Source organism: Tinamus guttatus, unplaced genomic scaffold (genome assembly GCF_059628265.1).
Source record: "Tinamus guttatus ecotype Peru unplaced genomic scaffold, ASM5962826v1 Tinamus_guttatus_pri_ptg001096l, whole genome shotgun sequence".
Taxonomy (NCBI): domain Eukaryota; kingdom Metazoa; phylum Chordata; class Aves; order Tinamiformes; family Tinamidae; genus Tinamus; species Tinamus guttatus.
In genome coordinates, this window is record NW_028289630.1 from 140855 (window position 1) to 168582 (window position 27728).

At 54.4% G+C, this 27728-nt stretch overlaps 1 long non-coding RNA gene across 1 annotated transcript; it reads right to left on the minus strand.

The window, feature by feature from the left end:
- Positions 1–284: 284 nt before the first annotated feature.
- On the minus strand, positions 285–26696 carry LOC148590771 (uncharacterized). The gene is made up of 3 exons (XR_015914256.1): positions 26612–26696; positions 2795–2907; positions 285–374 (listed from the first exon to the last, which is right to left on the minus strand). It is a non-coding gene; the product is annotated as an uncharacterized LOC148590771 (long non-coding RNA).
- Between the last annotated feature and the right edge of the window lie 1032 nt (positions 26697–27728).

Genomic DNA, 27728 nt, shown 5'->3' on the forward strand with positions numbered 1-27728 from the left:
TTGGGGGCAGGTATGTGATAGGGAAAACAATCCTTAAGTGGGTCAAGGCTACCTGGGGACTGAGGCTGCTTTTACCCCCACAGTGATGGGGATGGGAGGGTGAGAGGCCGAGGCAGTTGAGCAAGGATTTGGTGTAGTGATGAAAGGTGCAAACTGCTGCACTGCGGCCTGTCCTGGCTCTGCACTCCCCCCTCTGCTCCACACTGGGCTCCCCATCCTTCAGTGGAGAGTCATTGGCACAACGAGCTGAAGACACCAGCGAGCCGGGCGCCCCCCCAAAAGCAGCGTGGCTGCCAGGGACTGGCTCCCACCATCACGGCGCGCCTCCAAACCTCCGCACTGTCCTCTCCAGCTCTTCAGGCTCCACAAGGGCTCTGACGGGGAAGGAGAAAAGAAGAAGCAGGGCTGGAGTGACTCAGAAACTCACCAAGAACAGGGCAGGAAGCAGGGCACCACCTGCATGTGGTGTCACACAGGCAGAGAAGCAGTATTTATGTTCAGCCTCTCTCAACCTCCCAAATTCAAAGACCACATAGGTCTACAGGCCATCTCAGGCAGTATCATCAACATGATTTCCATTTAAACAGCAAATACTTTAAGGTAAGCTGTGAATTCTTCATATCATGCTTAAGGTTGGAAGGGACCTCTAGAGGTCATCTAGTCCAACCCCCCTGCACATGCAGGGTCACCTAGAGCACATGGCACAGGACTGCATCCAAGCGGGTTAGGAAGATCTCCAGAGAAGGAGACTCCACAACCTCTCTGGGCAGCCTGTTCCAGTGCTCTGTCACTCTCAGGGCTGAGTAGAGGGGCAGGATCACCTCCCTCGACCTGCTGGAGACGCTCTTCTTAATGCACCCCAGGATCCCATTGGCCTTCTTGGCCACGCGGGCACACTGCTGCCTCATGGTCAACTTGTCGTACACCAGGGCGCCCAGGTCCCTCTCCGCAGAGCTGCTCTCCAGAAGGTCGGTCCCCAGCCTGTACTGGTGTCTGGGGTTATTCCTCCCCAGGTGCAGAACCTTGCACTTGGCCTTGTTGAATTGCATGAGGTTTTTCACCGCCCAGTTGTCCAGTCTGTCCAGGTCCCCCTGGATGGCACCACAGCCCTCTGGGGTATCGGCTACTCCTCCCAGGTTCGTGTCATCAGCAAACTTGCTGAGGGAGCACTCTGTGCCTTCATGCAGGTCATTGATGAATAAATTGAACAGGGCTGGACCGAGGACTGACCCCTGGGGGACACTGCTAGCTACAGGCCTCCAACTGGACTCTGCACCGCTGATCACCACCCTCTGAGCTCTGCCATCCAGCCAGTTCCTAATCCACCTCACTGTGCACTCATCTATCCCACACTTCCGGAGCTTGCCCAGGAGGACGCTGTGAGGGACGGTGTCAAAAGCCTTGGTGAAGTCGAGATAGACGACATCCACCGCTCTCCCCTCGTCTATCCAGCTGGTCATTCCATCATAGAAGGCTATCAGGTTAGTCAGGCAAGATTTCCCCTTGGTGAATCCATGCTGACTGCTCTTGAGCACCTTCTTGTCCTCCGTGTGCTTGGAGACTACAGCCAGTATGAGCCATTCCATCACTTTTCTGGGGACGGAGGTGAGGCTCAATGGCCTGTAGTTGCCTGGGTCCTCCTTCTTGCCTTTTTTGAAGACTGGCGTGACATTGGCCTTCTTCCAGTCCTCCGGCACCTGACCCGTTCTCCAGGATCTTTCAAAGATGATGGAGAGCGGCTTAGCTATGACATCCGCCAGTTCCCGCAATACTCTTGGGTGCATCCCATCAGGGCCCATGGATTTGTGGGTATCGAGGTTCCTTAGGTGCTCTCTGACCCAATCTTCCTCTACCCAGGGCAGGTCTTCCTCTCCCCAGGCTTCTTCTCTTGTCCCTAGGGCCTGGGGCTCCAAAGGGCTGCCCTCGGTAAACACCGTAGCAAAGAAGGCATTCAGCAACTCTGCTTTTTCTGTGTTATTCGTAACCAGGGTGCCCATCCCGTCCGCCAGCGGACCCACGTTTTCCCTGATCTTCCTTTTGCTGTTAATATATTTGAAGATTTTTTTCTTGTTATTTTTAACACCCCTTGCCAGATTGCGTTCCAGACGTGCCTTAGCTTTCCTTGTCGCATCTCTGCATTCCCTGACTACGTTCCTATATTTCTCCCAGGGGACCTGTCCTTATTTCCACATTCTATATACCGACACCTTCTGCTTGAGCATTGCCACAAGCTCCTTACTCATCCACGCAGGTCTCCTGCCTCCTCTGCCTGACTTCTTACACACAGGGATGTACTGTTGCTGCGCGTGGAGGAAGTGCCACTTGAAAACTAACCAGCTCTCTTGGGCCCCCCTACCTTCTAGGGCTCTAGCCCATGGGATTCTTCCGAGGAGGTCCCTGAAGAGGCTAAAGTTGGCCCTCCTGAAGTCCAGTTCTTGTTGCTTTCTTGTATTTTATACCCCTTTTGCTTGCTTACCTTCATGAAAACCTGTGCATTTGGGAAGATTCCTACTTATTTTTGGTGACTACTTCATAGTTTGCTATCCAAGATGCTGCAGATCAGCAGCCTCTTCAGGCTACAGGTCTCATGGCCACCTCCCAGCCCTTTACGCCCACAGCACCTGTCACTTTGTGGCCCTACAGACAAGGGGAAGGGCTTGCAATTTCCTTCCTCTAAGGAGCGATGTCTGGCAGGAAGGCAGAAACCAGGAATCTGACAGCGCTGAGCCGTGATGGCTCCCCACCAGCTCCCTCAGAGCAGAGATAGCAGCCCTTTCATGTGCACAGCACTCACCTGCTCAAAGCTGCCCTTGATGCACAAAGGGGATGTGTAGATGAAACACAGCTTCTTGGGCACAGCCACGGCTTCCCTGCAGTCATAATCCACCAGCACCGTGCCTTTGATGCCTAGGGGAGGGCAAGGAGAAGAGTCAGCCTGGGAACAACCTGTGGCATGAGGCCTCCACAGCGAGCACAAGCCCTTAGGAACCTCTACCCCAACAATGCAGAGGCTGAGGGTAGAGGAACTGAGGGGTAAAGGGAGGCAGCGCTGCCTGTCACTGGGCCCACACACTCCCCAACTCTCCTGCCATGTGGCCCTTGCCCAGGGCTTCAGTGCAGCAGCTGTTTGGAGAGCAGCTGCTGTCTGTCCAGCTGGGTGTCCTGACTGCAGGAACTGTCCTGGAGGCAGCCCTTGCCTCACATAACCCTCTACAATGCAGCAGGCACCAGTCAGGCTCCGTGTGAAGGCCACGTCTTGCCAGCCCATCAGATCACCCCTCAACGAGTCATTGGGCACTGCAGGATCTGCATCCCCCAGAGCCACTGCTCTCCAAGCAGGGTGTAGATCAGCACCCAGGTAAGAGAAGTTCATGTCCAATTTCCCAACCCAGCCAGTATCTCCAGTGCACAGGACAGGAGTGGAAACAGCTGGGCCAGGCAGATGAACAAAATCCTTGAAGGGATGGCTCAGAAACACCGAACACCCAAACATCCCCCATTCTGGCACCCCGGTATGGAAAATTCTGCAGGCTAAAATCTTTCCGGTTGGAGTCCTAGTGTCAGCAGGTCACTCGCAATGCTCAGTGCAGCACTGGGGCTGACCCCGGCTAGTCTTTCATTAGACTTCCAATGGCATCTGTAATTAATAGGCACTTGCAGCCAGTCCCCGAGAGCAGGGCAACCCGAGAGCCACTGCCAGCGGTGCCAAGCAAAGGGCATCGCTAAGGATCAGCCAGGACACAGAACTGATACACTAGCTCCTGGAGAGCGTGCACAGCAGGGAGATCTATTCCGGAGCACGTCAAGTGTCCCACCTCAAGCTCCAACAGCAGCTCTTTATAAAAACACTCCTCCTGGCACCTTGTGCAGGGCCTGTGTGAAGGTGCGCAGGACGTCAGTGAACACCCACAGCGGAGGGCCATGGAGGGACGTGGAGGTGCTAACTCACTGTGCTCTACCTGCCTGGCACATGAAAGACTCCTGCACCTGGTAGCTGTTCCCTCCTGCGCCCCGGGACAGATCTGCACTACCTGCATGGCACAGCCGCCCGCTGAGAAGCACAGCCAGCAATGGGCAGCAAAAGGGTTTGCACGGCCCAGCCAGAGAAAGCCACATCCTCCCGCATGTGTCCGTGCCGGGACGAAGCCATGGTTTCAACCTGCGTCATTTCTCTCTCCTTCCTGCGTTCCTCTGTGGTCGCATCCCTCCCAGGTCCTCAAGGCCTGGACTGAGACATTTGCTCCCAGAGGCAGCTGCATTTCAGGAGGACGGGTGATGCCAGCGCTAGCCAGTAGCACCCACTGCTGCCCATTTTGGCAAGCCGGGCACTGTTGCCTAGGCCTTAGGCAGGAGGGGGGCAGGAATGCCCTTGCCCCAGAAGGGTTCCCTCCGCCTGCAAGCGCAGCCTGTGAGGGGCCGCCCTGCACGTGCCCTTGCAGGGCTGCCTGGCAGCCTGGGACAGGCGGCACCGTGAGGAGGAAGGAGCAATCTTCCTCTATGGCACTGCCACCAGGGACACAAGCCCACTGTGTCCTCTCCAAGGTCTCCTAGCACCCGGCTCCACAGCTGCATCAGACACAGCTTTCCTCTCTGCATCTCACCTGGCCCGCTTGGAGAAAGGGGCAGGGAGCCCCCAGTGCCACAGGACCAGCAGGGAGAGGCACGTCCCAGGTGCTGGCACAGAGGCATTTGGGGACACTGAGCTACCAGACTCCGAGCAACAAACAAACTGAAGCTTCAATCTGGTGGCAAGAGAGCAGGATGGCAGGAAGGGTTCCCAGCTGGGCAATGCGGCAGCCAGGCTGCACATCGGGCTGCAGCCAAGGGCTCCAACTTGCAAAAGGATCTGTTGCCATTTTGACTACACTGCACCCTGCCAAGGGACAGGAGAGGCAGAGGCCTTAGAAAGCAGAGCCTGGCAGGGCTACCAGCACAACTCTGGTGCGAGGAGGAGGAGGAGTGGATTCCCTCCCACTCAAAGGGAACCCACAGCTCCGGCACGTCTTGCACCACACAGAAGGAATCCCTGAACTGACCTTCACTGCCTCCCTTCCTCCTGCTCCCTCTCCTGGGAAGTGCTTAGGAAACCAAACTTCCCCAGCTTCACTCGAGGGTGAAGCAGGAACCACGAGCAAGGAAAGAGAGGGACAATCGTGACAAGAAGTCAAAAGATGAGCTTTGGTAGATACAGAGCATAAAGACATGAGAAGTGCAACAGAAACTGCTGGAAACTGATAAGTCACGGCTCCATCAGTCCTATCTGGACCAATAAAAATATTTAATAGGGGAAAGCTAGCCAGGGGAGGTGTAAAACCACAGGCTCCCGGCACGTGCTAAGGGCCGAGCTTGAGAAGCAGGCAGAAAGTTTCCATCAGGCCCCTGGGGGATGGCGGCAGCAGCAGCAGCGCTGCCACCAGAGAACGGCTGCTCCACGGCCTGCAGGAGCGGGTATACCACAGCCAGAGATGGGAACCACTTATAGCACTGTCCATGGCGGAGATGCCAATCCATGGAGCAACCCCTGGAGCGAGGGAGATGCTCCAGCAGCAAACTGTACCTGAAGGGAGAGATGAAAGGAGTAGACCCAGCTCTTTCTCTTCCTCCGGGTTTGGATTAGGGGAAAAGGTGCCCGCACTCAGTGGAAACAAGGCGGGGGGGGGGGGGGGGGGAGATGGTGCAGAGGCAAGTGCTGCTCTCCTCCTGCTGTACCAGATTTATGCAGCTGCAGGGCCTTGCTCAGTGCTGGCCCCTGTGCAGATAACAGGGAGGAAGCCCCAGCCCAGAAGGGAAGGATGGGGCAAGAGGGAGTGCCCTGTTAGAGGCTGCCAGCACCCAGAAATCATCAGAGACGGCCTCTAGAGATGCAAGCCCCCACGCTGCCCTCCGCCCGTGCCGGGGAGGAGCTGCTGCCCTTCCTCCCAGCCCGTGGGAGGGGACACAGTGCGGAAGCCCGGAGGCTGGAGCGGTGCTCCCGTGGGGAGCCTCGCTGCAGCTCCGGCGGGCGACCGTGCACCCCATGGGCTCCTCGGCCTCGCTGCGGGCTGAGGTCTGCCCCACGGTGCCTGGCCCGAGGTGCCGCTGCAGCTCCATGGGGACTAAGCCCTTCTGCTCGGCCGACCCAGGACAACACAATGAAAGCTCCGCAGGCAGCCCGGGAGGCTGGAACAGAGCCTGGCGCCCCCCTTGGCTCTGCCCGCAGCCTCACGCGTGTCCCCTCCACGCACCTTGCCGGGGCGCCTTGCACGCAAACCCAGACGCTGACAATAGCCTGCGGGCAGCAAGGGGGCTGGCCGCCCCGCACGCAGACCCACTGCGCAAGAGCCACCTGTGCAGGGCTCCCCGCGCCGCCGCTGCCTCCCCTCCACGCAGCCGCCCCTCGCCCCAGCGCAGCGCCGTCAGAGAATGAAAAGCGACTGAAAAGGCGGCAGGACGCGCGGGCGGCTCCGCGGAGCCAGCGGCACCCGCTGCCCGCCCAGCCCCGCCGGCTCAAACCTCGCGGCACAGGCAGTAGCTCGAGCCCGGGGCAGGAGCCCCCGGGAGCTGCCGCGCGCCGGGATCCCACGCAGCAGCCGCTCGCGAGGAGCACGGCGCAGGTTGAGGACGGACCTTTGTCTCTGCCTGCCTGCCTGCCTCGCTCGCTCGCTGCTGGAGGAGGAAGAGGGGGGCGGTGGGGGACAGCGAACAAAGATAACACCCCTAGGAGGGATGTCACAGTCACGTTAATCACTTGGAATTCCAGCCAGCACAGACCTGGGCGCTGCAAATATGGGCAGCAAATGGAGATGCTCAAAGCTCTGCAATAATTGGATCCTTTCACAAGAGCACAGGAATTCAGTCCCCACTGGAAGTCGAGAGATCAAATACACCGAGAGGCAGGCACAGCACAATCCGTAGCCACCGCTGTATCCCGATCCGCAGCCGCCTCCCGCTTCCCGCCCCCCTCCCCATTCCTTTGCACTGCTCTAATCTCAGGTATCCGCTTGGCACAGGGACGGCGCGGGAGGACCGCAGCGCAGAGCCCGTGCCCCGAGCTCAGCACTGTCCCCTTCCCATCCAACTTACTCCACTTGTGGCAAGGTGCGGACACGCTGCCAGGGGAAAAGAGGCTTTATCGGAGGAAAGCGGCAGCCTCAAAGCCCGGCTGGAGCGGAGGAGCAGCCCATGGAGAGGAGCCCCCCGGCGGCCCCCGGCACACGCAGCCTCCCGCTCGGCGCCTCAGCGGCGATGAAAAGGCACTGAGGCTTCTGCCAGAAAACAAAGAGGCAGCGGCAGAGCTGGGGGTGGGGAAAACTCTGCTGCCCAAGAGGATCCCTGCGGAGACAACCGGAGGCTGCCGGGCTCCGGCACCGCCGCACACCCCCCCCCAGCCCGAGGTGGCACCCACTCACCCGGCCAAGGCGTCCGCAGGGGGCCGGCTCTGGGTCCCCTCCCCGAGGAAAGGCCGAGTGGGAAGTGCTGCAGGACCGAGCCAGGCCCAGGACTGGGCTCACTGTGCTTCACCAAGAGCGGCAGCTTTTCACCTCAGGGTAACGGCTATGTGCCACTGCTTCCGAGGGTACGGCGCGGCCCCTGCCACGCGGGCGAGCTGCATGGCGAGGGCAATCTGCAGGGCTCAATTGTCAAAGTTGGCCTTGTGGAAGCATGGCAGCCTCGCTGCCCTTGCCGCACGGCCGCGGGACTCACCCTGCGGCAAGGGGGAAGAAGCCTGTCGCTTGTTCTGCGTCCAAAGCAAGACCCTAGTCGTCCACGTCCATGCAGGGATGTGTCCATGGGCCCCACCTCAGCTTTCTGGCAACCTCTGGAGGTGGCAGCCCAAGCAGCCTCAGTGGCCAGACAACCACACAGACTGGCTGCTCCGTTCCAGGCCTCGCTGCCAACTGGAACCAATGGGATATTTTTCATTGCTAGCAGTTACCAAGTCATGTGGACATGCATCCAAGCACTGGACGGCCACAAGGAGCCTCATAGGTCCTGACGGAGGGGCAGGGTGCGCTGGGTGACAGGGTTGCAGAGGGGGAGCCCTGTGAGGGAGCCGATGCTCAGAGTGCTGGGGGAAGAGGGCAGGACAATCTGAACAGCTGGTGGCAATGGAATCTCTGCTATCTGTGCTCTGCTCCCTAGCTCAACACTCACCTCCTGCTCCTCGCCACCCTACACAACCCCAGCCATTCCCAACACCTTCATCCCACCTTTCCAAGCCAGCTCCTCTCATGCCCCCACTCCCCATCATCATCATCCACATTGTTTGTGCGCACACACACACACACGGATACCCTTGCTGGGGCAGCACGGCTCAGTGTCCCCTGAAGGGTACTATTCCCCGCTCCCAGCCCAGCCCCTGCCCTCCACGACCACCAGACCTTGCCCTGTGTACACGCACCCCCACGCATGTCCCCAGAGTGCCCTTCACCTGTGCTCTGTCCCCTCCTCATCTCTGTAGCAAGTGCTCTAACCAGCCCTCATCTTCTCCATCCCCGACCACCACTCACCTACCTCCAAGTCTTGCCAGCCCAAGCCTCTTTGCTCACAACTCATGAGACCCACCAAGCAGTCCCTGATACCCATATGGGAGAGCAACAGGAACATCCTTCTTCCAACACCCCCTAAACTGTCCTAGGAGCACTGCAGAGCAATGAGGACAGCCCCAGGGATGCTGTGTTACCTGAAGCAGCTCTTGACATGCAGGCCTCAAAGCTGAGCGCTGAAAGAGGGAACTGTGCTGAGAAGGGCAGCAGGGATTGTGCAGCAGCGTCTACCCATGGAAACTGTCCCCTCACAGTGCAAGCCCTCTTGCGATACGCTTCCTATTACTGTGAGAGCCCTCCAAGGGAGGTGCCTGGGCGCAGGCGCTTGGGGCTCCGCTCCACGTCTCGAAGCTGCAGCCTGCAGATAAGGCAGCAGTGGCGACGTTCAGTGGATTTTCCATTGCCCATGCTAGACATCGACACGTATGGGGGGGAGGAGATATCCTATAGACATACACATGCACACCCATCCACCTCATTTGTCCCTTTCCAGATAGGATTTAGAAAGTCTCAAGTCTAGCAAAAGTCAAAGTGGGGATACCAAGTAGGTATTTGGGCTCTATACTTGCTTGACTGTAAAGTGTTATCACAGAGAAAGGGCATTTCCACTCAGTTCAACATCCTGTACTTTGTCAGATGAGGGCAAGGTCTGTCCTTCCGGCAAGCCTGAAGGAAGGGAGAGGGAAGAGAGCTGCTGAGGCAGCAGGAATGGGTGTCATCACTGCCACTTGAACATTCATATTGTTGCCCATGCTGGGGGCAAGAGAAGGGGTGCACAAACCGCTTCAAAGGCGAACAGGGGAGATGAGGAATTGGTGTGTCCACCTCCAGTCCCGAGGCACACGCAGGCCACTCATGCAGGGCGGCAGGATGCAGCACTGCATCTGCTCCTGCTGTGTCCCACAGAACCAGCAAACACCCTGCTCCACATGCACAGAATTGCTCCTTGGTTTTGCAGACAGCAAAGCCCTCTGCCCCACACCCTCACCACCACCCTATAGCTACGGCAGGGCTCTGGAATAGCAGCCCAGGGCTCTGTGCAGCAGTGTATCTAGGCTGCCCATAGGGCTCAACGCTCAGATATTGCATGGAGACGGCAGCACTCAGGAAGCCAAGGCCCAAGCAGTGCCTCTTGTGAGAGGGAGGCCACAAGGGACCTGCCCTCGGGGCTATCAGGAAGGTGCAGCCCATATGGACCATGCAGTGCAGGCCATGCCGACATATCAGCATCCTCCATCTTCGTGGAAGCAATAGGGAACAGGGCTGGGATCAAGCCACAGCTGCATGCCCAGACAACCTTCCTGCACAAAACAAGACAACTTCCCTGTTACTGCTACAAGCCATGCTTTGTTGCACACCTTCAGCAGGAACAGATAAGCTCAGCGATCTCAGGAACCAGCTCTACCATGGCAACTGGGCCAAAATAGCCCTTAACCCTGAGGGCAACCATGCCACAAGGGACACAGACCCTCCAGCTCTGACGTTCATAGGGAGATGGAGTCTGCAAAAGCCCTGACAGCTTTCCAAGGAATCACCTACTGCCAAGCCACACAGTGACCTACCCACACAGATGGGGATGGACCTCAGGGGCCTCTTGGCTCAGCCCATCAGACCCTGCTGCTCTTGAGCGTTGTAACAGGGATATCCAAGTAATGGAACAGTGCCCAGAGCAGTATTGAGCAACAATGGGACTGCAGGGAGATGCAGCCAGGGGCAGGGAGAGAGCACAGCTCTGTGGCCCCACAGCAGCCCAGCACCAGCAAGCCCAAGGGACAGGCCTAGATGAGCAACTTGACAAGGGATCTGCAGACAAACGCAGGCCCATGGAAACCTCCTAAACAGTGCAAACCCACATAAAAGTGTCTTGGGAGCCTGAATGTTGGGCACATCCTTCCAGTTTCTGCCGGATGGAGAGGCTCATGCTGCTGCAGGTCAGTGTGCCCAGGCTCTGCAGCCACGCGCAACCTCCTTTGCTCCAATTTGTTACCCTGGCAGAGGGGGACAAGGCAAGCACTAAAAACCATTTTAGTATTTACACACCAGACATGGCTTCTGGAGCATTAGACGCTATGGTCAAAGTTAGGAGACTCAATAAATTGCAGAACAGAGTCGTTTCTGAAGACAAGGCTGATGAGGCTGCTGGCAGCCAGCCCTGCAGGACAGGATCAAGAAAAGAGCAGCCATGAGAATAAAAGGCTGGCAAAGCAACAGAAAGTACTGGGAGCACGTAATTCTTTCCAGACAGTCCTCCATCTGCTCCCTATCTGCTTGGGACAGTCAGGCAGCCGGAGCCTTTAAAAGGACGGCTGGTGATTTCTCCTCCGATCGCCACTGCCTCTGCACCCGAGATGGGCTCCCCAGGGAAGATAAACCTGGAGCCCTCCCCACCTGGAGGGCCAGGGGCCTCCGCAGCCTCCTGGCAACGTGAGCATCCCCTGCAGATCACAGCCCCGTATCACCAGCTGAGCGGGCAGATGGGTTTTTGCCCTGTGCTTTATTGCCTCTGTGCCAGAGCCAAACTGCTCAGACCCATGCAGGTAGTGAAAACCAAAAACACAAAAACTCCAGTGCTCTGGAGAGGATGCTGCAGCTAAGAGCAGTGGATGCAGAGCAGTGCAGGCAGCAATCCTGCTCAGGCAGTGCTGCTGCCCTCCAACACTGCTGAGAGACAGACCCACAAGAAGGGCTGGTTCCTGCTGGGCCAAGATGCAGCAAAGGGGATAAACAGAACAAAACCCTGAGCTCTCTGCTCACCTGCAGACAGGCTGGTCCAGCAGACCCTGAGGTGCAACACTGTCAACTTCCCTGAGAAGTGCAGATCTGTGGGATGACACAGGTAGGAGGGGACCTCATGGGGTCCCTGTCCAGCCCTGCTCCAAGCGAGGCTGAACTTGAGCAGGTTGCTCAGCACCTGGCCCAATCGAGGGCTGAAAGACTCTAAAGTTGAAGGTTGTTGCCCTTGTCTGGGTCTGCTCTAGTTTTTTTTTTTTTTTTTTTTTTTTTTTTTTTTTTTTTTTTTTCCCCCCCCTCCTCCTCCTAAAATCTGACAGGAATCTCCCTTGATGCATCTTGTGCCACTGCCTAATATCCTGTCCCTGGACACTTCCCAGAAGAGTCTTGTTCCAGCTTCTCTCCAAATCCCCATCAGGCAGCTGCCAAAGAGATCTCTTTGCTTTGCCTTCCCTTGCCCAGGCTGTGGGCAGCCCCACGGCTCTCAGCCTGCCCTTCTTCACTCCGACCCACAGCCCCTTGGCACCTCAGCTGAGCTCTCTCATTTCTCTCCAGCTGACTTACCCTGGGGAGCCCCAAAGCTCCTCCACAGACACCATAAGCAGTTCAGCTTCAGGGTGGGGAAGGATGAAAAGGGAGAGAAATGCGTTAGTCTGCAATTAGTCACACACTGGATCCGGGAGCGTTGGATCCTCACAGGCCTCAGGGGGAGAGGTACCGCCCCGGGGACAGAGCCCCCGCGAGCCAAGGGGAGGCCCGGCATTTCAAGGAAGGGGTGCGAAGATCCGTGCAATGGCAACATGCTGACCTGTTGACAAGATGGGGACGCAGAGCCAGCGTGGGGAACAACATCCACTTCAAGCAGCACCTTGGAGGAGCTCTCAGCCAGGCTGGCCTCATCCAGCCCTGACAGAGATGCTAAGAGGCAAATTCCTCAAGGGAGCACCCTCGCTCTCGACTCACCCTGTAGCTTGGAGGAGTGGCAGAGGGTTAACCTGCAAGAACTGAATTCACAAGCTGCGGCAGGCAAAGCAGCTCACTGGGAAGAGGGAGCAGCCACCTGCGGCAGGAGGGAAGCCACTCTGCCAGGCTCGGCACAGGGACTCCACCACATCCTATCCAGCAAGACGTACCACCGCATGCAAGCGTGTCCTCCTCTCAGCTGGAGAGGTGGAAGAGGCTGCAAACAGAGTGCACTGCAGCACGGCAGCCTGCCACAGCCCCAGGGCAGCTCCAGGCCTCCGGAGCATCTCTGAGGAAAACTGGAGCCTGTTAACCTCCATCCCTCCTGGCCAAGCACATAGCCAAAGAGGACAGCAGGTCCTGTGCAACAGAGCCCTACAGACACAACTTGCCACAACACTGAAAAAACAGTGGGGACTGTTTTGAGAATTTGATCCACAGCTCTGCTTGTTAGAGATACCAAGTGTAGTTTTCAGTTCCTGTCACAGCGTGCCCATGTCAGCCTGTACCCAAGGTGAATCCTAAGTACCTGCTCCAAGAAGTTTGGCCCTAAATATACAGAGCTTTAGCTATGCTGCTGTGGCACCATATGGCCTCAGGAAGTGATGGGCAGCCCCTTCTGAAGAAGCCAAACTCACTGGCAACCAGCTAGGAAAGACAAAAACAAGACAGTCCAGAATAGGACCTTACATGAGAGAAGCAGCCCTCCACAACCCCCTCAAGCATCCTCACAGAGCCCAGACCACAGAAGGGCTTTTGGAACCAGCATCCCCCTGTACCTGCAGGGCATCATCTCACACCAGTTCTTCCCATATGCCATGATCACTCATTACAAAACTATCCATTTATCCTTCTCTGTCCCAGCAGGGATCATTAATTTTCCCATCCTCCTCCCACTCTTCGAGCGCAGGGGAAAGTTAGGGGACAGGATGCGACCAGAACAGGGACCTGCTTCATTTGCCCAGGGCTGGCTGCACATCTCACAGCCTCCTGGGGACAAGGATTCAACCCATGTACCTGGTCACTCCCTCACGGAGCCTGTCTTCAGTCTCACACCACAGGCCCCCCAGGCCGGCTGCGTACTGAAGGCAAGAGCAGATTTGGCACTTGCCCAAGCCCCACGCGACACGTGACCAAGCCAGATCCTAGGGATCCTGGCCCGTTCCCCCCTGCTCCACTGCCCAGACCATGCAATCTCTGCGGCAGCCACGGGCGCCACGTTCACCTGCCAAGCCCTGAGGCCTTCTCAGCTCTCCCCCGGCACCCTCATCCCATTGCCTGAAGCTGCAAGCCTGGCCTGCAAGGCCCTGGCTCCCTTAAAGCCCAGCCCTGGGAGGGCACCTGCCTCTGGCTTCCCCCTGACTCACTGCCCTGTGATTCACCCCCTCCTCCTGCCTGACTCACCCCTCCGTGCCACAGCCCTGCCACGGCCATCAGGGCAATGCCGCAAACTCTGTCAGGCAGTGAGGCAGGCAGGAAAACTGGCCAGGTCACACCAAGCGCCTCCATCTCCCGCGGCAGCAGGGTCAGAGGTGATGCCGCTGGCTCAAGTCCACCACGGGGGGGACAGGGCAGCAAGGCAGCCCAGGAGTGCTGCCATTGTGAGCAGGGCCAAGAGTGAGGCTAGGGGAGGGTTTCCTCAAGGCTTCCAGGCCACCTTCCAGGCGACGCTGTCACTTGATCAGGCCTTCGGCAGCCTGTCCCCCACCCATGGCTCCAGGTGGGTTCCCCCGCAGGGCTGCAGGCAGACCCATACGCTCGCTCCCTGCCCACCCAGGCCAGGCCTTTTCTCCACCTGGGTCTCCAGGTGGCTGCAAAAGACAGAGCTTTGAAGCCCAAGAGCCTCCCTGGGAAGGAGAGAGGAGGGGGCCCCTCAGTTCAGCTGACCACCCGGCTCTGCTAAACAACAGGGTGGGCAGTGGAGCGACCAGGTGCCAGGCACAGAGCTCGGGCAGAGGGAGACTCTGCTGTGAGTGTCCTGAGAGGTAGGAAGAGCCTTCTCCTACAGCAGGGCTCTGCTCACCTGGCTTCGGCTAGCGCCATGGTCCTACAGGGCCTGAAGCCTTGGTTGGTCCCTGAGCCCAATCAGCACAAGCTACATGTGCGACAAGCCCGTCTCTGCAAACGACCTCTCACCCTAGCAATTCCCTTAATACTAGGGGCAGTGGCTCAAATAAAACAAGCTTTGCCCCAAATCCTCTCCCTTCACACTCACCCCAGCATCGTTCCCTTCCAAAGGCTCTTCTAAACACGGCCTCTTTCTTAGGAAGGACCAGAGGAGACGGAGGCTACAGAGGAAGATTGGGTCAGAGAGCACCTAAGGAACCTCGATACCCACAAATCCATGGGCCCTGATGGGATGCACCCCAGAGTGCTGCGGGAGCTGGCAGATGTCATAGCTAAGCCGCTCTCCATCATCTTTGAAAGATCCTGGAGAACGGGGGAGGTGCCAGAAGACTGGAAGAAGGCCAATGTCACGCCAGTCTTCAAAAAGTCAAGAAGGAGGACCCAGGCAACTACAGGCCAGTGAGCCTCACCTCCGTCCCCGGAAAAGTGATGGAATGGCTCATACTGGCTGTAGTCTCCAGGCACATGGAGGACAAGAAGGTGCTCAAGAGCAGTCAGCATGGATTCGCCAAGGGGAAATCTTGCTTGACTAACCTGATAGCCTTCTATGATGAAATGACCGGCTGGATAGACGAGGGGAGAGCGGTGGATGTCGTCTATCTCGACTTCACCAAGGCTTTTGACACCGTCCCTCACAACATCCTCCTGGGCAAGCTCCGGAAGCGTGGGATAGATGAGTGCACAGTGAGGTGGATTAGGAACTGGCTGGATGGCAGAGCTCAGAGGGTGGTGATCAGCGGTGCAGAGTCCAGTTGGAGGCCTGTAGCTAGCGGTGTCCCCCAGGGGTCAGTCCTCGGTCCAGTCCTGTTCAATTTATTCATCAATGACCTGGATGAAGGCACAGAGTGCTCCCTCAGCAAGTTTGCTGATGACACGAAACTGGGAGGAGTAGCCGATACCCCAGAGGGCTGTGCTGCCATCCAGGGGGACCTGGACAGACTGGACAACAGGGCGGTGAAAAACCTTGTGAAATTCAACAAGGCCAAGTGCAAGGCCCTGCACCTGGGGAGGAATAACCCCAGACACCAGTACAGGCTGGGGACCGACCTTCTGGAGAGCAGCTCTGCGGAGAAAGACCTGGGCGTCATGGTGGACGACAAGTTGACCATGAGGCAGCAGTGTGCCCGCGTGGCCAAGAAGGCCAATGGGATCCTGGGGTGCATTAAGAAGAGCGTCTCCAGCAGGTCGAGGGAGGTGATCCTGCCCCTCTACTCAGCCCTGGTGAGGCCGCATCTGGAGTACTGTGTCCAGTTCTGGGCTCCCCAGTACAAGAGGGATGTAGAGCTGCTGGAGAGAGTCCAGCGCAGGGCCACAAGGATGATCAGGGGCCTGGAACATCTGCCCTATGAGGAGAGACTGAGAGAGCTGGGCCTGTTCAGCCTGGAGAAGAGAAGGCTGAGAGGGGACCTGATCAGTGTCTATAAGTACCTCAAGGGAGGCAGTGAGGAGGATGCGGCTGGCCTCTTTTCAGTGGTGGCCGCTGACAGAACTAGAGGAAATGGCTGGAAACTGAAGCACCAAAAGTTTCATAGGACCTTAAGGAAAAGTTTCTTAACAGTGAGGGTGCCAGAGCCCTGGAACAGGCTGCCCAGAGAGGTTGTGGAGTCTCCTTCTCTGGAGATCTTCAAAACCCGCTTGGACGCAGTCCTGTGCCACGTGCTCTAGGTGACCCTGCATGTGCAGGGGGGTTGGTCTAGATGACCTCTAGAGGTCCCTTCCAACCTTAAGCATTCTATGATTCCTCTTCTACAGCCCAAGTGGCAAAAAAGAGCAGCAGCGCATCCCTCCACAGGGCAGAGAGCATATTTCAGGCCATCCAGCTGGGAACTGGCAGCAGAGAATTACAATTACAGAAAGAGAATTTCAGTCTGAATGTGGATGAGGGTAGTTTGCTAAGCTGCAAGTATGTGAAGTTGATGCATCAGCTGAAATGCTTCCTGCTCACAAGGGCTGGCACACAGATCACTAGCTTGACAAAGTGACACCTACCAAGGCATACAGAGGAAGTTGCTGCTTCCAGGAACTCCTGGCTAGCTCATCCTTTTCACAGCATCACTTTGCTGCCTACATTTCTCCATGCCCAGGGCTTGAAAAAGTAGAAAAACCTCAATGCCACAATCTTACATTCTTGCTGCAGTGACCTGCTCAGTAAAAGTACAGAGGCTGGAAGGAAGTACGTGCCTATCTCTGCCTTTTCCCTCTGCCAGGGACCTAGGGAGATGGTCAGGCTGGTCCCCACGGCTCATGGAATATTCCTGGGAGCACTTTTAATCTCCTGAGCAGACCACACTGAAGCGCTAGCCCTTTGTTCCTAAAAATCACATCCAAGGTTATCTGTTCCAACAGAAAGGACCAGATGTGGAATTTCTTTAAATAAAAGCTTAGATTGGGGAGCACATGTCTGTGGCAAAGGATGAAGCTGAATGGCCAATCCTCTCCTAACCCAACCTGGAAGAGTTTTAAGGATTAAATTTCCTATTCTGGTCAGTAACACAAATTCAAGTTTGCTAAAAATAGAAAGCACACCGTGTGGCTTGCAGCTGGCGCTTGCCCTTCCTCTGAGCTGGAAAACCCCATGGTCTTGGCAGCCCTGTGCAACCCGCCGGCGGGGGGGCCGCGCACGTTGACTCAGCACACCCTGCAGCCTCCTGCACAACCTGCGCACGCTGCCCCGCTGGCTCGCGCCGCCCCACGCTCGGGATGGCAGCTCGCCACCTCCTCTTTCCACCTTGCTGTGGGAAGGGAAACGCAGCTTCCAGCCAGCCATCCCTCCCCCTCCTTCGTTTGCTGTGCCCCATGTGGCAGCTCGCACAGACAACACTAAGCACAAGGGCTAGGAAAGCAGCTAGACTAGGGCTTTCCTGCTTAACTATACATGCAAAATCCAGTTCTAGCCTGGGCAGGTCATTTTAAAAGCCAACTTCCCCCTTCTGTCAAAGCGAAACCTGCCTGCAGGCACTTGGGACTGTGGCCTCTTCTGCGTTTTGGAGGTGTCCTCCCTGGGGCAGGGCCTTTCGCCTCTGCTCATGCAGCCTCCACCTGCTCAGAGCAGGGCAGAGTGCCCAAGTGCTGACAGCGTTGGCACTGCTCAAACCCATGGGGGAGCAGCTGCAAGCACCTCCTCACCCCACGCTTGGATATCTCTTACAAAATACCTGCCTGCCCCCTCTGCCAATCCCCTCAGATGAGACGGCCTTATGCTCTTCCCCACAGAACATTAGGCATCTCTCCTCCAGCAAGAAAAAGCTCTTTCTTCCTCCTTTTCTCCAACAAAGTTCCACACAAGGATCCTTCCCACCAGGTCTGTTTCCTCCATCTCAGGCCTCCCCTTCCTCCAGGCCCAAGCTCCCACTTCCTTTGCCCTTATCAATACAGCCATCTGTCCTTATCTCCCAGTTAATGTCACCAGACTGTGGGGACCATGTGTCCTCTCTCAGCCTGACCTGGTCAGGGAAATTATTCTGCATTGCAAAAGGGTGATTCTTCACAGTATTTGCCACAGCACTTGACAAATTAACCAATGGCCCCTACAGCAGGGTCAGGAATGGTAGAGCACAGCTTCACCATTTTCATGTCAAGGAGTAAGATATGGAAAAGTCCTGTGACTCACCTGAAAACCTCTGGGCAGAAAGCCTGAGCTAAGTACACAATCCAAGCCTCCTGGCTCCCATGCTTACACTCAAAACACTCATGCATCTCAAGATCCAGTGCCAGTTTTAACTACTCTGGTCTTAAAGCTATCCATGAACTTGCCCCCTCCCCCGCCTTTTTTTTTTTTTTTTTTTTTTTTGGCATGTTCCAGTAAAGACTTAGAAACTCATCCTTAGCTCACAAAGCCGGACCACGGGATCTATGCAGTGGCCTCAGTTTGGCTCTGTGTTTCACCACACACCTCCAAAAGCTCTTTGGGGCCTGGCCCATCAGATAAGGCCTGTTAGGACCTCGTTTCAGGAAGCTGTAAGTGCAGCCTCTGCTCTTCAGCTCTAGCTGAGCTCAGGGAGCACACCAAGGAGATCAGCATCCCCTAAAATGTCTAGATTTGGGGCAGGAGCAAATCACCACCCACCTACCTTCCAGATAAAGAGGCTGATTATGAAGGCTTGTTCGCATAGGATCCAGTTCACACAATTCACTAATATTATTAAGGTTTACTGTTTCTCTACTGCATTTGTCATGATCACAACCAGGTTAAGAGTCCCAGGCTCTTGTCTGGTTGAGCAGGATCACTGAACAGGAAAGCAAAGCTCATGCTGTGGAACAGTTGTACACTGCTCACTTACACATTTCCTGGGATCTCTCTTCAGCTTCAGGTCACTCATTTGCCTGATTCCATCTTCCTGGGGACACTTGAAGAACAGACCCTTCCAGTTCCCCCTGGGAAAGCGAGTTCAGGTGGTATTTCCTATTACTACCATGTGAAGCACCACATTCCCTTCCTCCCCTCTCCCAGCTCTATTACCCAGGACACAACCTATTAGGTTAAATTCATTATCCCCTATCACATCATAGCACTGTCTTTTCATTTCTCTCTTAATACACATCTGAGACATATCAAGTTCCAGACAGGCTCACTCAAAAGGTAATTCCATGCTTTTCTCTTAAAATGTGTGACTTGTAGAAATCTTTGCAAGTGCTGAGGAAAAAAATATTTGAGGGTTCATTTTATGACAGAATTCAACTTTTCTCTCCAGACCATCACTTTGGTTGCACCTTTCTCAGACTCTGGATGGTGACGTTCTCACCACTGCTTGTATTTGTGCAGCGCCATCAGCAAGCCAGTGTTTGGAGCTGCCTTGTAGGGAAGCTTTCAAGGGCAAAATGTCTTTTCTTATCCAAAAGCAAGCAGCACATGAGTACAGGCATTTCCTGGCACACTGTTATTCCCTGCTTCAAGCCTCTGCTGCAAGACAGGCCTCTGATATCAGCCTTCCTACCGGAAGCATCACTGGGTTTTCTTCGGTTCCTCTAGCAGTATGATATTGTCGAGAAACACAATTAGAGAGAGCTGTAATTTGTAATAAATCATTCCTACTGAACTGCCAGGAAGAGAGCTGCAGAGGAGAAAGGGGAGAGCTATTCCAAATCTGAAGTTTATTTGCTCAACCAATACAAGCCATGAAATAGCCCTTCAGCTACAGGAAACAGGCACAGCAGTAAGTGAAGCACTTGCAGAATGGCAGCCTAATACTACAAATTCACATCTTCTCTCTATGAAGACTCACTACATGGCCAATCCCTTTAAATCCCAGGGGGTAAGCCTGGGGGAGAGGTAGGCAGGCCAGCCCAAGACAAAAAGCTAACAATATGCTAGTTCCTCAGAAACTGTTAATATTTTCAGCTGTTGCATGCTCCTAGAAGATGAATTGGAAAAGAAGAATCTCTCAGACCTACTACTCAATGTCGCAACCACTTTCTTTTACTGGCAGCCAAGCAGAGAGGGCCACAAGAACCAATTTACTCTCTTGCCCACTACTGGTCCAACTACCCCCATCTCACTACTGATGGAAACACTGGCATAGAAAGGATGCAAGGGAAGGGCTCACCTGTCTGTGCTACTTTCTTCTCTGCCTAGCTCCAGCATTGCTGATTGTCAGTAAGAAAACCTCAGTACAGACAGCACAGATATTCCCCAAGTCCAAGACGAGCACAGAGCTAGCTCTGATGAACTATTCTTTATGCATCTAGCAGACGGCAATGGCTGCAGAGCACTGCTGCGCTCAACTATCTCATCACAATCTAGGGAACGTAAGTAGAAACACCCACCGAGCCAAAGTTTCTTTCTGGGCTCAAGGACTCACCTTTTCTCTACCGAAGTCCCCAGCACTGTTTCAACAGTGGCAGCATTAGGGTTGCTGCCGATGCCCAGAAGGACATTAGCCAATTTTTCAGAGTGACACTGTTCAGCATGGTGTTCCCACCGGACTATTAGCAGACACACATGTTCCAGACCAGCCTAGGAGATGGCAACAGCGAAACGCAGCGTGCAAGTGCACAGCACTTTCCAAACTCCAACAGGACAGCTCAGCCAGAAGGAAATCTCTCTCGGCTGCCTCTCCCTAGCTTGTTCCAGCGCTGCATATCTAACTCCTCCCCGAGCTGATAGCTGACAGAGTGACCCCACTGCCTTTGGGCTTTTCTGTTCCTTTGTGCTATGCTTAAAAATGTATAGAATGAGCAGGCAAAAAAGAAAAAGAGGGAGTAGCCTTCAAAAGATGACACAACTATAACTGAAGTCACAGCACTCAAGATTTCCAGTCTTAGACAAGGATCTCAGCATGCTAAATGCTGTATAAACGCAAAACAAAACCCTCAAACCCCAATCTCTGTCCTAGAAGCTAGCAACCAGCCCACCAGCACTTCAGAGCCTTCGCCACTGGGCTCTGCTGCCATTCCATGGTATTTCACAGTACATCTGGGGCCTCAGACTGGAGGAAAAATCAGAAACACTAGGCTACAAAAATGCGCTCAGAAGGAACTACTGTTTGACTGGATTAATTTTGGTCACATTCTGCCATTACTGTGCCCATAATATTTTTTATGCCAGTTCTAGCACCAGTTCTAGTGATGAAGGTCAAATTAATTAACAGCAGTTCTTGAACTGTCATTTTGAAAATACCCTTAATACCATGTAATGCCAGACTCAGCTTCCCCCACAAGAAGGGAGATTCAGTGGCCAGCTCAGAGCAAGCAAGCTGTTCCCCTTCGTAAAGAACAGGAACGTTCTTGGAAGTTGGAGGGAGGAAGGGCAAAGCCGTCTGTCACGAGCAGCTTTCACTTAGGTGTGGAGGCCCCCATCAAGAACAGCAGTACAGGATGCCTTGTTAGCAGAAAATCAACCTCAAATATGGCAGCCCAGGTGTCTTGTTAATTAACCTCAAGGACAACAGCACAGAACATCTTATCAACAGATAAGGAACAAAGCAAGAAAAAAGAAGAAAACTGCAACCGCATGGCTGGTGCGTGATTAAGAAGCTTATTAGATAATCTTGACGTAATTCTTTATACTATTGGCTTATTTAGCAACTGCGCTTTGCATGCTTTTTGCAAATAAGGAATTGTATCTGGTTTAGTACAATATATAAGTTGCATCTGATGCTTAATAAAAGGTCTCTGGTTCATTAGACCGGAGTCCGTGCACATCATACACTGCACTTAGGCTCCATCTTCCAGTTTCCATCTACCTGTTTGTCCTCCCTTGGAAACACCAGGGTCTGCAGTCCAGGGGACATTTTACAGACAAGTCTAACACATTTGGGAGTTTACGATAGATGGGACTATAGCATAGGGCAGAGTTGGGCAGTCTATACACATCTTAAAATCACCCCAAAAACAATGCAGACTCTATGGCAGACTGTAGAGTGAAACAGTTTTCATTGGCACTCCTGAGGTTTTGTCTTCTGGGCCACAGGTGGAAGGAGGGCTCACAGCTCGGGCAAAGGATCATGACATTTGTGAATACAGGGCTGCTCAGGCAGCCCAGACATGCATCCTTTCCCCTCCAGTTCAGCATGAACACCTAATCCCAGCTGAAATCCCACCACAGACACCGTAACAGTGTCTGTGTTACGCCTATAACAGACCCACATAATTGACCTGCACAAGTTCAGAGCATCCTCTGAAAGTCACATGTGCTCTTTACCCTTCAGGACTGGGGACAGAGCTGAGGGCAGGATGTTGTGATTCACTGCGAGCAGTGACCTTTGAGGGGGGCAGCGAGAGAGGTTTACAGCTCCCACTCTGGTACATGTTAAGATGAACAAGTTTTCCTTGCTTCCAGGCAGTCTCTTCCCCCTAGCTTACACTTGAGGCTTTAGGCACTTTGCAGAAGACAGGTCAGGTCCCAACCATGCTCACATTGTAGCCAGGCTGCAGCTTGGCTTCCTGACTTATTCCCTCCATGCACGGACCTGGACAATGCTCTCTGCTGGGTTTGGTAACAGGGATGAGGCCCCGTGTCAGGGTCTGGTAAGGGGTATGCCCTTACACAGCTTCAGAAATGTTTAACTCTTCCTTTACCTGCTCTAGACAGGAGTCTCAGGGTCATATCACACAGTTAATTAGAGCTTCTGCTTTCCATCAGCCTACAGATACCCTGGAGCAAGGCAAGCAGGCTACATGGGACGGACAGCATGGCACAGGGCCAGGCATCCTTGGGCGATGCAGAGATGGCCAGATCCACTGACACCAATCACCTGAGGATGAGCAAGGGCAGCAACATGACAAGCTAGTCCCTGTGATCTAGCGAGCAGGTTTAGAAGAGCAGCTTCTTTTGGGCTGGGCCTGCTCTGTAACTCCAGGCTCCAGACAGAACAGGCCTCCAAACAGGAGCTGCCTCCTTGTCCCTCAGCAAGGAGGAACTGGGCAACCTGTCCCTCCCAGCCACCCACCCCGAGGCAGCTCCCAAGGGGCCTGGGGAGAAGAGCTCTGTGGGGCTCTGCACGCCAAGTTAGCATGCAAGGAGCCCAAAGGCACAGAACGCAGCGCACGACTGGGACAGGAGGGCAGGAAGGAGTTCCCAAAGGCAGGACGGGATAACCAGCATGCAGGGATCCCAGCAGCTCCGTGCTGGCCCCAGCTGCTCGCCGGTGGCAGCAGGGGCCAGGGAACATGGCTGCCAGCAAGGGGTTGCCATAGCAACCCCAAACCCATCCCACTGCCTCCCTGCTTTTTGTCTCTGCTCCCCCCACGTCGCTGTCCCCAACACAGTGCAAGCTCTACATAACCTACTCTTGGGCTCCCCAAAAGCTCCACATCACCCTGAGGAGTATAACAGGACAGAGGTGCCATCCTCCCTTCCCTTTCACTGGGCCCAGCGCATGACACCAACCTGCTCCCAAGGTGCAATTTGGGAGCCCCAGGCAGCCAGACCAGGAAGCACAGAGACCCCCAGTTCTCAGCCCCCAGTGCATTGCATCAGGGAGGATGCTCTGCCACTCGGTATTGCCATCTATCCAGCCCAGTGCTCCCACCCTGCCTACCCCATGAGGTGACAAGCAGCCCCCAGCCCAGCCAGCCCCCTCACACCATCACCAGTGGCACAGGAGGCCTTTCTGGATGTCAGAAAGCTCCACGCACCTCTTCCATGTTGTGCCGAGGCAGCCCTGAGGGAAGCAGAGATCCAAGATTCTTCTTGCTGCAGCCTAGCAGACATCCCTTAAGATATCTCCTGTCCCAGCCCATTCCCATGTTAGGCAGATCTGCTCTTCTGCACTTAGCTTTGCTGTGGCTTGAGCTGGAGATAAGATCTGGCTTCACTTCCTGTCCTAAAAACTGTTGTCAACTGTTGCTATGTGCTGTTAAACAATTATTAACACAGCATGTAAGCAGAGTTCACCTCTCTCTCTCCTTTCCTACAGAGGCATGAGATGCAAGGGAAAGACAGAAGACCCTGGTAACCTGCATTCAGGTGTGATACCTGCCAACATCTTTGATGAATTATTTTAATGGCTTAGCAATGGATTAAAATATATATATGTGCGCGTGTGTGTATATCTATCTCTCTGGAAAAGCTCAGCTTCCCTCCCCACTGCTGCCCCCTCCCTTGCCCTTCCTCAGGTCCAGGAAGGCCCACCACAAATGGTTACATCATTTGAGCATTACAGCAGCAAAGCCTCAGTTCTGATCCTGGGTGAGTCATGGGGCTCAGGAGACCATACAGCTTCCTTCTATACCATTAACTATGTCTTGGCCCAACTTTATTTTTAGTCCACTGAAAACTGCAGAGCTGTGTCTTGCCTCAACGTGAAACTTAGCAAAGCTCAGCACTAATCTCAGCTCAGCTGGGATATGTGACAAAAATAACACGAGCAGGTGGACACCCAAACGCTCAGAGGGGCCCAAACTCTTGGGTAAATAAATAAGGGAGAGGCCAGAAGGCGCCACTCTGTGCTGTGCTTGGTTGGAGAATGTCAGCAGCAGATGCCACACTGCCATCCAGCCACATAGAAAAGGCCAGAGTAGCGCTCACATCTCTTTCTGTAGTGGGTCTTGGGGTATTTTCACACCCAAAGGCTTTGTGGGAGACTGCATTCTGTGTGGATGCATCCATCGAGGGCAGCAGGAATCAACTGCTGCAACAGGAGGGATGCTGCATCTTTGGGAAAGCAAAGACAGGGAAATCGGTAGCTCATAGCCAGCTTCCTTCTGTGCAATGCATGGGCATTCACAAAATCCAAGTTCTTCCTAGTACCTGAAACACTATGGACCTGCAAAACCTCTGCACACTAGGATACAGGACTGACACAGCTCTAAGAGCCAGCAGGACTGAACACAAATAGGAGTTCAGAGGGACACAGGCAACGCTCAGAGGCCTAAAATTAGCCCCAGCAAATGATCCTCTACTCCATTCTTAGGAGCAGGGAGAACTGAACAAGGATTCGGCTGTCCCAACACTCCCAAGAACTTACTCAGCCTACTAGTAACAGGCACAGTAAGATAAAGAGGGGATTCCTCACATAGCTCCAGTTCCAGTACCCATGAAGAACCTGGACCTCCATCTCTGAAGGGGCATCAATATTTCTTTGGCATTTCCTGTGGAATAAGACCTAGTACTAGATCAGCTAGTAATGCTGGACAATGGTAGCCAGAAAGTGCTAAAAACAGACTGAACAGTGTCACGCTGACCACTTTCAGTTGAGGTTATAACCCCCTCTTCACCAGGGGTATGGAGCTTGTTTACAAGGGCATCATGTCTCATTTTTGCCAAAGGCACCAAAAATCTATCCAAAGGTCTGCAAAGTAGAGCAGGAGGCAAAGCGATAAAAAAAAAAAGACAGCAATGTGCAGGGATCTCTGGGAGGAGGGAGCTATGGTTAAAGCACTGGAGTCTCAGCACAAGAGAATTGTGCACATGGAAGGGAGAGTTCATTCACCAAGTCTGTGAGCAAGCACAAACCTCAGCCACTCACAAATGGTCTGAAAAGCAGTTTATGCCATGTCCCAGTACTGCACCCAAGCTCATTGCCTGACACTGGAGAGAGCCCTTGGGCTACCTGAAGCTTTCAGAACCAAGAATGAGTCCCCCCTAAAGCAGGGAGTCTGCCCCTCATTTTGGCAGGTTTATCACTATATCCTCTACACCAGGACCAGACCATCCTATCTCTGCACCAAACCTTAGCAGCAGTAAGATCTGGGCTTACAGGAATTTCCAGGCAAAAGAGCAAGGCACAATGGAGTCAATGACCTAGCAGAGAGCCCTGCATCCTGGCCCAAATTTTCTTGTCAGACAAGTCAGAGAATCACCACAGGGAAAAGGCAAGGAATTCTTGCCATCTGCTGGGCTTGGTCTTCCAACATACAGCCCTGTCATATCCTAAAGAGCAGCTCTCCCATGTAACCTCTCCTGGCTGAGCTGCACTTGAGCATTCAGGTATGAGAAGGGCTCAGTTTAGTTTTCCAAAGGTGAGATCCTGCTGAAGGCTCTCTTCTCAACAGGAGCACACTCTGCAGGTTGGTGGGCACTACTGCACCCTACTGCACACAAACATGCAGACACAGGCATGTGGAAGGAAGTTCACACTCATCACAACTTGCTCCTTTCAGGTCACTTTAGATCAGTGAGGGCCTGATCTCCAGATTCCTTGACAGTGGCAACAGAAAGGCCACCAGCTCTCCTAAAATACTTCTGAGCCTCATTTGCCATGGTCACAGGCCTGGCCTCCATTCTAGAGTTAAAAGAGCTTAAAAGGTACTGCCTTTGAGCTTCTTGACCACATGCGGGGCTCAACAGTCTTAACAGGACAGGTCACAGACACCTGCCACACTGCCAGAAAGGCAGGAAGCAGAAACATCCAAGCAGCTGGGCTCTGCCAACACCTGCTGCAGTGACACCAGCCCCACAGAGCTGACCCAAGCATTGAGGAGAGGGAGGAGGACAGGACAGTGCTCCTAGTGACCATCGCACTGCCATGGTAAAGGAAGGGAAGCAGGTAACGACCGCACTTGTGGAGGTCCGCTTTGGAGATGGTAGTGCTGAATGCCTTGGTAGTGGACGGTTGACCGCAAGGACAAATGTCTTATCAGCAAGGAGCAAAGCAGGAAAAGGAGGAGGACTACAACCACATGTGGAATGTCTTGTCAGCAGATGAGGAACAAAGCAAGGAAGATAACCACAACTGCATGGCTGGCAGGATGCTGATTGATTGTAATTTTAGCAACACTTGTGCTAAGAGAGTATAAAAGAAGTTGGTTTGAGAATAAAGTTGTCTCACTCTGCATCCCAGACTGAGTCCGTTCTTTCGCAAGGTGCAACATGCACTGGTTCTAACCTTGGTGCAGGCTGGAAAAGCCACTTGGCTGTCAGCAGCCATGCCGTGCTCTGGGAATTGCTTGTTCCAGCTGGGCTGGGATGCCTTCAAAGACAAGCGCACAGTGCAGAGAAACGGGTTAAACACAGCTGGGAAATAACCAGCCCACACAAGGGGACCCCTGAACAGCAGACAGTAACTGCTCACACCCCAAGGCGGGGAGGCTAGTGCCATGCACCACCCTGAGCACCCCAGCACCTTAGCACTGGTGAAAGATGCAGTGGGATGTTAAGAGCCCCCCTCTAGTTACAGCTCCCCCATTTCTCCCACCTCACCACCCCAACTCCCTGAGTGACTCCAGGTGAACATGCGATTCCCCCAAAGAGCCAGAGCAGGATCCCTGGGAAGGGCTGCTATGGTCACATTCACTGAATTAAGTAGGAAGTAAAGGACTTTTGACTCTCTCGGCTTTATTCTCTCCCACCCTCTGCAGCTGTGCTTGGCTCCACCACACAAGGCTCAGCCTGTCCTTGGGTGGGTGATTGGCATATGGTTTGGCTGCTAGTGCTTGCTCTCACTATGGTCCCCAGGAGCTACCCACCGAATCAGACTGCACAACACAGAGCCAGGGCAGGAAGGGCCAAACTCTGCTGCTGGCTAAGCCAAAGCTCTCAACATCCTCCACAGACAGAGCCAAATTGAACACCATAGCCCAGGAGACACTATGGCGAAGCAGGAAAACGACAACTACTTAATAGAAACCTCTGCGAGGCTGCCAGAACTGCTACAAAGACATTTGAAACTCCTCCCCAGAGCTGTAATTACAGCCTACTGGAGATCACACTGTGCTAGGCCCTGGTGCCCAGCAGGCCTTAGAAAACCAGGACGATAACAACCTCCCAAAAACCATGTGCAGGCCCCAGAAAGCACTGGCCTTGTGGAAAGGCACCCCGTGCACAAGCCGCATGCAGTGTGTGCCTGTGTATTAAAGAAACTCCATCAGTTCTCTGCTCTGCCATGCTACCTTTCAGGCAGGGCTCTCTGAAAGCTCTAAGCCGCAGCAGCCCAGTGACAAGAATTACTTTGGACACCACTGAGGTCCTGCCACCCACATGTGCCCTAGCCCAGGAAGGGCCTG